General features: G+C 35.4%; 1 protein-coding gene across 2 annotated transcripts in view; it reads right to left on the minus strand.

Annotated features, from left to right (window-relative positions):
• The window catches only part of tei (irregular chiasm C-roughest protein teiresias), a 762,167-nt gene that overhangs the window by 204,283 nt on the left and 543,247 nt on the right, over positions 1-14,637 (minus strand). The gene's annotated exons all lie outside the window — the stretch shown is intronic.

The following is a 14,637-nucleotide window of genomic DNA, read 5'->3' on the forward strand; positions in this document are numbered from 1 at the left end:
GCAGAGATGTGAGAATCTTAAATGTTAGAAATGATAAAATATAATCATGTAAGGAATGTAAAAAGGTAATATGTAAAAATAAAATGAAAAAGCAAACATCTAAAAAGTATAAGAATTGCAACAAATGTTAGGCTGAAAACTATGGCATTATTCGCCATGATTTTATAATATTAATGATGGAAAGAATCTTATACAAATATTTGGCAAATAAATGTCCCACTTTACTAGTTTTCATTTAAGTAGGTACTTTCAACAGTGTTCTTACGTGGTATAAATAATTTTAGTGATGGAGGAACACTTACTAAGGCCTTGCCTGGAAGTGGGTGTTCTTTCATCGTCTATGGTTTTTGAATAATTATTGGTATGATATCAAAAAAAAAGTGGAGAAGTGACATTAGACATTGAATAGTGTATTTAACTCGTAGACATATACATATTTTTGCAGCATTCAAGGAACACTTGAGTAATGCGGTCTAAAGAGCATAAGAAAAAATATACAGAAATATAAGGATTCATTGATTCCAGTGGCGCATTTGCTTTTTCAGCATCAGGCGAGATAGACTGTACGGAATCATTCAATCCAGAACGGTCAGGAGTATTGATTCTGCTATTTTTTGCTTATGAAATGTATTTAACAAGAACCCAAGAATTCGGAACAATCCTCTGGTTGTCTCAATGAGTAGTTAGTGGACTTCAAAGACTCCAGGAAATCGGCTGGTATGAAAGATGATACTACATTCTTACGAAACTGCGACTGCATGAATAATTAATTATTGGAGTTTGGTGAATAAGTAGAGAATATTTTTTGGGAAAGAAAGTTTTTGGCTTTCTACTACTCCATCTGATACAAAAAAATGGATGACAGAATCTTCCAAAGAAAGGAAGGATTAATCAATTTGAAAATAAGTAACTTTATACATGGATGTGTAGATCATGCAAAGAAGTAACTTTCAGACACAAACTGAAAGAAAGTCCTCCTGAAACAGCTACTTTCATATAAACATTGAATTACACGAAAGAAAAAATTCTTTCGAAACAAATACTTCTATATGAACACTGAATTATACAGAAGATACTTTTCTCTATTCAGTTTGTATATCGAACATTCGTGGAGGAATAAGAATCAGATATCATTCACATGAGTTCTAGTTTGAATGAATGGTAATAAATTGTACTCACATGGAACACATGGAGTAGTAGAAAGCCAAAAACTTTCTTTCCCAAAAAATTAATCACTCCTAAAAATATAACCCTTTCAAATCAGAATATTCTCGTTCTCGTTCATCTTCAAAACCTCGTACTTGAAATTATTCGTCATGAACAACACTTGTAAAATGCTATTCATATAACAAGTGTTTCCTAAATTATCTAATCCAATTGTCTTCGCAAGATTTTCAGGACAACTGTCTACTGATTCATAAGGAAGATCATGTTTCACAGAATCTGCATCAGAAACATTTCTCAAGCTGCCATCGATCCTTCCAAGTGATGACAAGGGTTTCGTAGTATTTTGAACGTTACCATGGCGATGAGTGACTTCATAATAAATGAATATGATTGTTACGTTCAGATGTCATCGGAGTAACTATCATTATGTGTTTTCTTTCGATAAAGAGTTAAAACAATACGATTTGTTGACTTTATCAACATGAAATCAAGAGAAGTAAGTCGACTATTACTGTATTGTTGTTCCTACGGTCTGTGTTCTCCACCTAAAGTTTGGCCGTTTTGATTCTTCCGCCGCAAAATGAGAGAAGGAAGGGAACATGAACAGAACGAGTATGTGAAACCTTCTATTCTCACTACAAAAAATAACCTTCATTCAATATGTAAATACGTCATGTCATTTCATGTTACGAATTTGATTCATAGTTATGAAAATTCTGTGAAAATCTTGACCCAGAACAAACCAAATTCAAATTCAATATTGTTTATGTTCCATGAAAGTCATATTTCAATAAATATTCTGCTGATTCTGTGCAGTCATCTTTCCGGCTACGTAATTGAACATATTTCCTAGAACCTCTGGCGTGAAATGAATCTATTGAGAACAAACACTCTTTCTTGCCAGAACAGAAATGCTCCATCGACACGTGTTTCGCTAACCAAGTTAACATCATCAGAAGATGACTAGTCATGTGAAACGCGCGTCAAGAGACAGCATTTTTGTTCTATTGAGGAAAAAGTGCTTTCAATAGTCTCGTAAATTGATTGATGAAAGTTTAAATCCTTCTTGTTGAACTAGTTGATGAGCACCATAGAATTTGAGCAGAAATGAAGAATTGGTTTCCGACAAAAAGCTTTATTTACCAACTGCAAAATGATTGATTTAACAACTACTGTTTTTTGAAACTTTTTTGTTTTCATCATTTACTAATCTCTGTAAAATCATAACATCGGAAAATTGAACAGAATTGCCAACTTAGACACACAAAATGTTAAACAATTCTGGGCTGGTATAGGTTGGGACATTTTTTGATCAACTGCAAAACAATAACTGTTTTACTATAATTCTAGAACACTTTTGATTGAACAACATTTCTTTTCATATCGTAGCAACTTCACAATGATCTTCTAGTTAGTATTTGACTCACTTCACTCAAATATCCACAATTTAACCATTATAATGCCACAAGAGGAAACTCTATTCAATATATGATTTTTTATCTTGAAATAGAATAAATTCCGGACTGGTCGGATATCCCAATTTATCAGGATATCCCATATTTTCTAAGATTAATGCGTTGTGGACTCCTCGATGGGTGATATCGATCATTCTTCCTTGCGATTACTTAATGATATATCAGTGAAATTGGATCTCCGTACATCATAATTTGTCAAGGAATTTAGGGACATGGGGTGGAAATAATACTGGGCGTGCCAGGATGCCTCCTGAATATTAAGTGACTGTAAAGTTATAACGGAAGAGGAGAAGTCGAGCTGCTATAGTTTGTAGAGGGAGATGTAATACAATGTTAGGAAATAAACAATTTTCAACTTCGCTGGCATTGCCATCTCAAAAGACTTAAAAATATGTTCAGTCCATTGTTGACCAATCCGCGAATGAATAAAATGAAATAATTGAAGGAATTAGAATTTAATTTTTCATTATAACTACAGCTATGTGAGAGTAGATTGGTGAATTATACTGACGTTTGAAAGACGAATGCAGGCATATGTGATAGAATTGAACGATACTTGATGAAAATCTATAACCAACGTATTTAAAAAACACTTCATTGTGAGATAGGCATCAAGGCAAGTTCATTTAATATGTCAATTCCATCCACCCGCCAATAAAATTCACCACTGAGAGGAGATTATCATATATAATTCCTCCATACACCCTTACCAGCATAAAGTTGCAGCATTCAATAGTATGTTTCACAGACTATTGAATATTCCACTGTCTGAGAGTAATTTCCAGAGAAAGCTGAGTTTGATCAAACAAATCGCGGTCAACAAAGGTTAAAATGTAGATATTATAGACTCCATTCTTTCCAGAAAACTACAAAAGCAAGCCATGGATCTGGTCTACTCAAATTTAAGATGCGATAACGTCAGTTATATAGTGAACCAACCAATAATATTGCCCATCTTTTGAAGAAATAATGCGTAAACGTAGCTTACAGAACGAATAATAATGTAAGTAAATTTATTAAAAACAATAAAGACAAAACTTTGGTGTCGGATAGATTAGGAGTATATAAGCTGATTTGTAGCTCTTGCCCAAAACTGTATATTGGCCAAACAGGGAGACCTTTTTCCCTTGGAATCAAAAAGTATAGAAGTAGTTGTAAATAGAAATAGAAAGACCAATTCCATATTTGCAAACTACCTTTAGGCAGAAGGATATGAGTTCAATCATGAATACGATGTGTTACATTTAGAAGAGAAGAGTTTGAAACTCAATCTTCTAGAATATTCAGAAATCAACAGATTCAGGATTTCGGGTAATTTACTAAATTATCAATTAGAAGTGAATTACTCCTCGTTACTCAATATTTTTTCAAATGTCGGAACTGGGACATAAGCTCAGGTAATTTAATTCATTATAAATTTAGGTAACAATCAAGCACTTGAAATGAAGGTACTTTTAATTGTAAAACTAGATATATTGAGCTTTGAATATGTAGAATATTGTTAGTTAAGACATGCCCGAAGAAGCCATTGTAAGGCGAAACACGTGTTGCGTTTTTGTACACCCACAGAGTGTATCGAAAACCCACACACACATATAGATACTTGCACGCACTATCGAACCACCATCCTATCTAGAAGAGAGGAGTCATCTTCACTCTAACGGAACGGGCTCGGAGAATATGTGAACCAGAACATCTGGAGAGGGAACTGAAATACTTTGAAGGGATATTGAGATCGAATGGATACAGTGCCTACGAGACCAGAAAAGCCATGAAATCGAAGGGCACCACGGTTCAGAAAGCGAAAAAAGATCAGATGGTTGCACGTGCATATCTACCGTTTATCCCTAGGGTCACGGACATAATTGGAAAACTATTGGGCAAACACGACATCAAAACAGTCTTCAAACTCACGAGGAAGATACAACAAAGCCTCAGGTGGGCTAAAGACAAAAGAGACCCATTATCAGCAGCAGGGGTCTATCGCATACCGTGCAGGTGTGGAAAGGTATATATCGGAACCACCAAACGATCCATGGGAACAAGACTTAAAGAGCATAAAAGAAACTGCAGACTAGGCCAAACGGGCAAGTCAGCTGTGGCAGAACACGCACTTAGTGAAGGAGACCACAGAATTGTGTTTGAAAACACAGAACTAATTGCCCCAACCAGGGATATCATAGCCGTATGGTACGGGAGGCAATAGAGATAAACAAACACACGGAAAATTTCAACAGAAAAGAAGAAGCGGTGAACCTCAATCGAATATGGAACCCCATTTTAAGGAATTTGAGAATAACGAACAGGACAACAGGCAGCGAGATTGTTAATGTTTCAGGTTCAAGTGCAGGTACGACTACAGGTACAAGAGCAGGTACGAGTACAGGTACAAATACAGGTACTGATGAAACGGATTACCTGGCAAGACATAAATACGCTTCACGAAACCTAAAAGGTAGTCATCGGGCATCAAGCCATGATGGTTAAACCCCTGAAGAAGCTAGCCACTCGCGCCAGCGAAACGTCAGGAAGAAATTCCAAAAATCTACGGCTTTCCAACTCGAAAAGCAATGACACTGAATCTTAGTGGTGTTTGCCTGGTGTTACACCTACCCAGTTATCCATTATTCAACTTCTTACTGGTGCTTGCATTTTTGTAATACTGAATTCTACGTTATCTCTCACATCAAGCCAAACTTTTTTTTCAGGACTTCATCAAAATATGATGCCTATTGTCATTAGCGAAGGCAGATGTTGGTTTCATGGTCTCTCTCATTTGGTCATTGATGTGGAATAAAAGAGATAATATGGAATCCTATGATATAACAGAAAACCAGGTAACTGAATTATTCCAATATCAGATAATCTACATTTTAGAATTTTAATATCAACACTATCAAGTGTTGGAGTCCTAACAGGCCAGGCAATTCGACGTGGGTGTCTTGTTCACTCACTCTATTTGATTGCCGTGTTGGACGGTGGTTCGATTTTCACTTGCTATCGTCCAACCTGTGTTAGGAATCACACGTTAAAAGGTAGGACCTCGTTAATCCTTAGCTCGCACAAGTTTCGACTTCTGAGGGTTGTCGTTCATAGAGGTGTGACAGCTGGTTAACGAACAAACAGATTTTAAAACTGATTAGAGTTTTGGGTGAATCACTATTAGATGTTGAAGAGTAACCCAAAACACGTGAATTTAGATACAACAGATCTGCTGAATGAAAAGATTTCCAAGAGCATTTCCAAAATTTTCCTTGGATAGACGTTTGTTTAGTGAGGCACGTATTGAGAGTGACTGTTTAGATCGTCTAGACCATGGCTTGAATCACTGGCCAAAATTTATCATTCCATCATTATAACTGGATAATTCTGAAGCAACAACAGCGAATAATTTTTTTTCTGTCAAGCAGTTTGCATTCAGTTTCATATTCAACTTACAGGTAAAGGGAAATCCATGCATTAGTTTTCTCGAAGAAGGTGAAAGTTGTTGATAGTGTAACCAAATCGGTTATCATAACATATGCCTATTTATTTGTTGATTATCAAATTTGTTATCAATATGTATCAGCACTGGATATAGCAAAGTCAGCTTGAAACTTCCGATTCAGAACTCAGCAACTTTTAATGCTGTATGAAGCTCAGATCAGACCTTCTCTAAATCATTGCTCACATACATGAAGGTTGCTAAAATTGATCCAGAATAAAGTCGTACGTCTGATCGGAGACCCAAATATCACAAGCAACTTTGATTGCCCCGAATATTGAGAGAAGATTGGAAATTTCTTTCTGAGAAGTAGTGTTATGAAAACGGTTTTTTTGATGAATAAACTTTCCGACATGGTTTTTCGAAATGGATGAGATCTACAGGTACTACTTCAAGAGTGTTTTGAGATTTTTCCTGACAAGCTCCACCTCCACAATTAAAACTGAAACTAAACTATTATATCAAGTTCTACGATGGAAAAACATTCTCGGGTGAAATTGAACAAAATATCATGTTTTTCATTTGAATCAGAAGGTGATTATGAACCTCCAAACCTCCACATGAAAGTATTTGGTATGAAACGATTTATATTTCCTTCGTAATTATCAAATTGTTATTCAAGGTAAACCCACATGATTCGATGTTGATTCATGAATTATTCAGCTCTAATCTTGAATTATTGAGTATTTACGGCGGAAATCGGTATTCGTTGAGTATAGGTTGTTATTAAGGAAAATACTAACAATTGGATTTTATCATAAATCGATACCTATTTATTCATTAAAGACTATATCAGGTTCAGGATCGTATAGGATAGTTGTCAACAATAAACATGGCCAGAAAATGGTGTCAAACCATGTTTTGGTTGCATTTCATCAGTTCGGACATCCATTGTCTGATATTAGATAAATTGATTTGAAATACCTGAACCAAAAGAAACTGAAATTACAGTGAAATAAAATACAAGCAACAACCAAATATTAAAAGAAACTTTCAACACGAGATGAAAAATTCAAAAATCATTAACAAGAAATGAAAATTGAAAATTTAAAGATTTCAAACCAAGTTACTTTACGACGTTTCGGTGATAACACTAGACTTATTCCTCTGAAGTTTGACTATTTATAGGTCATTCGAGTGATTTCTTCAACCCCTCTTTCCTCTCACCGCTTCATCGGTTTTACCAGAAGCTGACCGTTTGGCGCGAGTTGGTCTTGTTCCGCTTGATTAGAGGTTTCCATATGTTGTGTATCTCTACTCTAGTTTGGCTAAATGCGTTGTTGGACAACATATATGTGACTTCTTTGAATTTTCTTCCAAGCCAGTGTTCTTTCTTGTGAATGATTTCAGCTTGAGCCCACTTGATATTATGTCGATGAGTCCAAACATGCTTTGCTATTCCGGATTTGCTAGTTTCTCCTCGCTGTGTGTGTTTCTTGTGCTCAGCAATGCGGTCTTTCAATGGCCTCTTAGTTTCACCGATGTATGATTCTCCGCACTCGCAGGGTATCCGGTAAATGCCATCCTTGGAATCGCAGTCCGCGTTTGGTGGTCTGGTTTTTGTGAGGCTGCTACGGATAGTGTTCCCAGATCTGAAGCAGGTTCTAACATTTCACTTATATACCCAATCCTTTTCATTCTTTTCGACAATCCTCTAATGTAGGGAAGTACAAGTACTAGTTGTGGCGGCTTTTTAATTTTTACAGATTCTTTCAGATATTTCACATCAATATATCATATTAGACAATGGAAGTCCGAAATAATGAAATGCACGAAACATTGTCAACTACCTTCAAATATGTTTTGTTAATTCATATTTATGTCGACTGGGTTGTATTGATTCAGTAGATGATAGTGGCAGACAACGTTTTCAAGACAAGAGATGTGACATTCTTTAGATGAAATGAACGTTCTAAATTTTTAACCTACGCTGTCGTTATTTATTTCAAATTGCCCTAACTTTTTTGACGGTAAACTTTTGGTACTTTTCATGGAAAATCCTAATTTCCACACCTTATCCAAGTAAAAACGGTACACTTCCTCAACAACGCTGGAGGAAATCGTTTTCGAGATATTTACAATTTTCTCCATCGATGAAGTTGCAGAAAACATCACAAAAACTAAGTAGATGGTGGATCACGTCAAAATAAACAACTTTTTCCTATAAAATGTTTATCGAAAAATGAGTCGCTTTCGAGATATAAATTGTTGAAATTTTTCAAAACATTGTTGGTTTTTGTCATAAGTTTTTTGCAATTTCAGATTTTGTGCAAATAACTTACTTTTTGCAAAATTTATTTAACAGGAAAACGAACTAAAATTTCAACACCCTGTATAAACTCTGAAACAAAAACACAAACGAGTTGAACTATTTCAAAGCTTTTCCACTTCATCATTTGGAATTCCCCCTTGAGCCAAACCATTCATATATGAAACAAAAGTATAATGGGAAAAACCGAATCCTATTCGAAGAAAAAGACTGATTTTATGGTCTCTCGTTTCACAAAAGTATCCTTTGGAATTCGTGTCAAACTTTCTGCGACGTTGTGATTGTATGTAAACTTCGAACTATTCAGCGTCTTTTTACAAGTCAGAATGAACTAAGAAATTTGGTCACGTATATGCAGAACCTGATTTCGTTCGGGTTTTTTTTGAAATCTTGCTAGAAAGAATACTTCCGAAAGGTGGACGAAAGATATATAGTTAGACAACAAAGGATTTGCATAAGTGGTTACAAAGGGGACTTGGGAGTTTCCAACAGAGCAATAGTAGGGTGATAGACGGATACGTTTTTCATCTAAGAATCAGGTACACGTGTTAATATTCTGCGAGAGAATGAAAATGATATACGACGTCCGGTTACTGAATAGCGAGACTGGTTACGAAAATTTTTTATTATAAAAATGATTCTACATTCGAATCCTCCCCTTCAATACACTCCCCTACCCTCGTCACACACTTTTCCATACGTTTTTTTCATTGATCGAAACAGTACTGTGGTGAGGGATTTTAGGAGATCGGCGGTTTTTTGCTTTACCGTTTCAATCGACCAAACTCGGGTCCCATTCAAAGCAGATTTTATTTCGGTAATACAAAAAGTCGCACGGTGCCAAATCTGGCGAGTACGACGCGTATTCGAGCACTAGAGGGTGTTAATCGGCCAAATACCGCTTCACTAATAGCGCGTATTGGCGTGTGCGTAATCCTGGTGCAAAATCCACGAGGACAAAGTATTCTATAGGAGACGTGTTGAATAATATCTCGTTCAAGGTGTTAGGGTTTGAATTTTGTAGTTGAAGTTTGAGGAGGATGTTTTGACTTCTTTTGGTGAAAGAACTTAAATGTACTATTTTATTTTCTTGACTAGGTTGAACTCGATTGATTTTCTATGGTAAGACCAGTAATTCATATATCTACCAGAACTGATAGGCTTTCTGTACCAGTCAAGAAGTACAATGTTATCTGAAGTACGTTTTCGAAAGCAAATTGTACATGTGGTCAAAGCTATTGAAGATTCCAACAATTTCATTAACTTCAGTAGCAGTAGCTTCATTTTTTCAAAAAAACGAATTAGAAATAAAAGTACGTTTTATCGAAAAGAGAAGAAAAGAAGAATGAATATTACAAAAGTTACTAATGCGATATCAATTGTTATGAATAGCCCTAAGACGATAAAAACGTTGCTAAATAATGACACCATAACCATATTTGCTGAAACGTGATTTTCAAAAAATTGAATTTCATTATATTTCGAAGAAACTGTCAAGAAAAGGTGTCAAAAAAATTGATGGCATCCACAAAATCATCATAACTGCGCAGTAAAATTTGCAATATGCATGAAACTGATGGCTTTCTATTACACGGGACAAACAATTTGGCACCATTATGGACCTTCAGGAAATGTTTTCGTAATGAATTCAAAGTCGGACAAGTTCCTAAACATTTAACAGCTTGCGGGATATCCGGCTGAGCCTTCTCGACTACCCGAAACTTTACCTTTCCACTAAATAGAAGACGATTTGACACAAATTGATGTTATCGCATTGAAATTCGCTGTATTTGAAATATAGAAAGTCAAGTTCTCGTCAGAAAAAAGTGTATTTTCAGGGATTCATTGACAACTTCTATCACAAAATTCCCCTTGAAAATATTATCGAAAATAACAAGAAAAGGGAGAAAAATTGGAAAAAGTTTGTTGTAGAAATACACAAATTTCACAAGTTACTATTACTTAGTTCATTGATGTTCAATTATACTGCTAATTTCAATACTTTCAGTGAGAATATCGAAACTCTTTCACACTGATTGCAGTTAGTCATTTCTGTTGGGGCATTTTGAGAACGACAGCAATCAAAAACAGACATCAGTTCACCTTTTCAAACTGAATTCAAACTCAATTATGAATATTTTTTTGATTTTGAGTTGCGTCGAGCAGATTTTAACTATCTATCTTTCTCTGCTCCACTGGTGAAACTAATATTCCAAATGTTCAATTTCGGACCTGCCCTGTTCTTTATTGATACTTCAATTCGTGTGGGGAGTTTACTTGTAGAGCACCTCTAAATGCAGATTATACACAAATTAATTTTCAAATCATCTAAAGAAACAATTCGTTCAGGACAGACTCAACTCCCTACACTGTAGGTTTATGGACTGACACTTATCAGAAAACAACTACTCCTCTGACTGAAACCACAAAGGTAACATGTTGATGATAACCACTACCTTGCACTGAGGAGAGGCCAAATAGCCCGAAACCGGTCTGCAAATGTTCCGTTCAAAAATTGAAAATCGATTCCGGCAGTTGCATCGCCAACATCATATGCAGGAATAACTTCAGTAAAAATCCTGCACTGACACCTATCAGATATAATCCAATGCCCTTCGTGGTATTAGCCAGGGGAGTAATTGTTTTCTGATGGGTGTCAGTCCATCAACCTACAGTGTAGAGAGTTGAGACTAGCCTGAAAAATTGTTCCTTTCGATGATTTGATTTATAGCCAGTCCTCAAGTATGCCCACTAACCGTATGTCAAATTCTTTTTTTTTTGAATAGGAATTACACGATCTGTGGTTCGTGAGCAAAAAGTTGTCTTATATCAGCTTTCGATTTGCATATTTATTTGCAAAACAATTTCAGTATAAAGCTTAAATTAATAGATAGGTAGGCAAATACATTGAAAGAAAGCAAGTCGCGAAAGCGTGTACTTTTCTTCTCTTTCTTATTGGCTTCATGATTTTGACAGTATCTTAAAAAAATCAGTAAAAATATTCACATTTTAATAATTTGCATTTAGAAGACGATACGCTAGGTACAAAAATTAAAATATATATGGCTCCAAAAAATATCAGAGAATATATTATAAGCTTTATGAATTTGACAGTATTTTAAAAAAAAATCCGTAGAAATATTCACATTTTCAATAATTTGCAACTAGAAGAATAGAAAAATATGACTATGACATATGTCAAAGAATTCCATTAAATTATGTTACTCCAAGCTGCACTATGGAATAAAATAAAACATATTTGAGGCATCTGGTGTTCAAGTGTGCCTACCAATCTACGGCTTTCAAACTCGAAAAGCAATGACACTGAATCTTAGTGGTGTTTGCCTGGTGTTACACCTACCCAGTTATCCATTATTCAACTTCTTACTGGTGCTTGCATTTTTGTAATACTGAATTCTACGTTATCTCTCACATCAAGCCAAACATTTTTTCAGGACTTCATCAAAATATGATGCCTATTGTCATTAGCAAAGGCAGATGTTGGTTTCATGGTCTCTCTCATTTGGTCATTGATGTGGAATAAAAGAGATAATATGGAATCCTATGATATAACAGAAAATCAGGTAACTGAATTATTCCAATATCAGATAATCTACATGTTAAAATTTTAATATCAACACTATCAAGTGGCTCAAATTTTCAGCGGACCTTACTCAGGATATAAATGAGTCAACAAGGATTCCTGATCGATATGGATAATCTGTCATCTTTTCAGATCTTCTTTGGAGTCCTAACAGGCCAGGCAATTCAACGTGGGTGTTTTGTTCACTCACTCTATTTGATTGCCGTGTTGGACGGTGGTTCGATTTTCACTTGCTATCGTCCAACCTGTGTTAGGAATCACACGTTAAAAGGTAAGACCACGTTAATCCTTAGCTCGCACAAGTTTCGACTTCTGAGGGTTGTCGTTCATAGATGTGTGACAGCTGGTTAACGAACAAACATATTTTAAAACTGATTAGAGCTTTGGGTGAATCACTAATAGATGTTGAAGAGTAACCCAAATCACGTGAATTTAGTTACAACAGATCTGCTAAATGAAAAGATTTCCAAGAGCATTTCCAAAATTTTCCTTGGATAGACGTTTGTTTAGTGAGGCACGTATTGAGAGTGACTGTTTAGATCGTCTAGACCATGGCTTGAATCACTGGCCAAAATTTATCATTCCATCATTATAACTGGATAATTCTAAAGCAACAACAGCGAATAATTTTTTTTCTGTCAAGCAGTTTGCATTCAGTTTCATATTCAACTTACAGGTAAAGGGAAATCCATGCAGTAGTTTTCTCGAAGAAGGTGAAAGTTGTTGATAGTGTAACCAAATCGGTTATCATAACATCAGGGTTAAAATTTCGCTAAATATGCCTATTTATTTGTTGATTATCAAATTTGTTATCAATATGTATCAGCACTGGATATAGCAAAGTCAGCTTGAAACTTCCGATTCAGAACTCAGCAACTTTTAATGCTGTATGAAGCTCAGATCAGAACTTCTCTAAATTATTGCCCACATACATGAAGGTTGCTAAATTTGATCCAGAATAAAGTCGTACGTTTTATCGAAAAGAGAAGAAAAGAAGAATGAATATTACAAAAGTTACTAATGCGATATCAATTGTTATGAATAGCCCTAAGACGATAAAAACGTTGCTAAATAATGACACCATATCCATATTTGCTGAAACGTGATTTTCAAAAAATTGAATTTCATTATATTTCGAAGAAACTGTCAAGAAAAGGTGTCAAAAAAATTGATGGCATCCACAAAATCATCATAACTGCGCAGTAAAATTTGCAATATGCATGAAACTGATGGCTTTCTATTACACGGGACAAACAATTTGGCACCATTATGGATCTTCAGGAAATGTTTTCGTAATGAATTCAAAGTCGGACAAGTTCCTAAACATTTAACAGCTTGCGGGATATCCGGCTGAGCCTTCTCGACTACCCGAAACTTTACCTTTCCACTAAATAGAAGACGATTTGACACAAATTGATGTTATCGCATTGAAATTCGCTGTATTTGAAATATAGAAAGTCAAGTTCTCGGCAGAAAAAAGTGTATTTTCAGGGATTCATTGACAACTTCTATCACAAAATTCCCCCTTGAAAATATTATCGAAAATAACAAGAAAAGGGAGAAAAATTGGAAAAAGTTTGTTGTAGAAATACACAAATTTCACAAGTTACTATTACTTAGTTCATTGATGTTCAATTATACTGCTAATTTCAATACTTTCAGTGAGAATATCGAAACTCTTTCACACTGATTGCAGTTAGTCATTTCTGTTGGGGCATTTTGAGAACGACAGCAATCAAAAACAGACATCAGTTCACCTTTTCAAACTGAATTCAAACTCAATTATGAATATTTTTTTGATTTTGAGTTGCGTCGAGCAGATTTTAACTATCTATCTTTCTCTGCTCCACTGGTGAAACTAATATTCCAAATGTTCAATTTCGGACCTGCCCTGTTCTTTATTGATACTTCAATTCGTGTGGGGAGTTTACTTGTAGAGCACCTCTAAATGCAGATTATACACAAATTAATTTTCAAATCATCTAAAGAAACAATTCGTTCAGGACAGACTCAACTCCCTACACTGTAGGTTTATGGACTGACACTTATCAGAAAACAACTACTCCTCTGACTGAAACCACAAAGGTAACATGTTGATGATAACCACTACCTTGCACTGAGGAGAGGCCAAATAGCCCGAAACCGGTCTGCAAATGTTCCGTTCAAAAATTGAAAATCGATTCCGGCAGTTGCATCGCCAACATCATATGCAGGAATAACTTCAGTAAAAATCCTGCACTGACACCTATCAGATATAATCCAATGCCCTTCGTGGTATTAGCCAGGGGAGTAATTGTTTTCTGATGGGTGTCAGTCCATCAACCTACAGTGTAGAGAGTTGAGACTAGCCTGAAAAATTGTTCCTTTCGATGATTTGATTTATAGCCAGTCCTCAAGTATGCCCACTAACCGTATGTCAAATTCTTTTTTTTTTGAATAGGAATTACACGATCTGTGGTTCGTGAGCAAAAAGTTGTCTTATATCAGCTTTCGATTTGCATATTTATTTGCAAAACAATTTCAGTATAAAGCTTAAATTAATAGATAGGTAGGCAAATACATTGAAAGAAAGCAAGTCGCGAAAGCGTGTACTTTTCTTCTTTTTCTTATTGGCTTCATGATTTTGACAGTATCTTAA

This window comes from Leptinotarsa decemlineata, unplaced genomic scaffold, assembly GCF_025532065.1.
Source record: "Leptinotarsa decemlineata unplaced genomic scaffold, Ldec_3_MD MMD2_tig00000035_RagTag_RagTag, whole genome shotgun sequence".
NCBI lineage: Eukaryota > Metazoa > Arthropoda > Insecta > Coleoptera > Chrysomelidae > Leptinotarsa > Leptinotarsa decemlineata.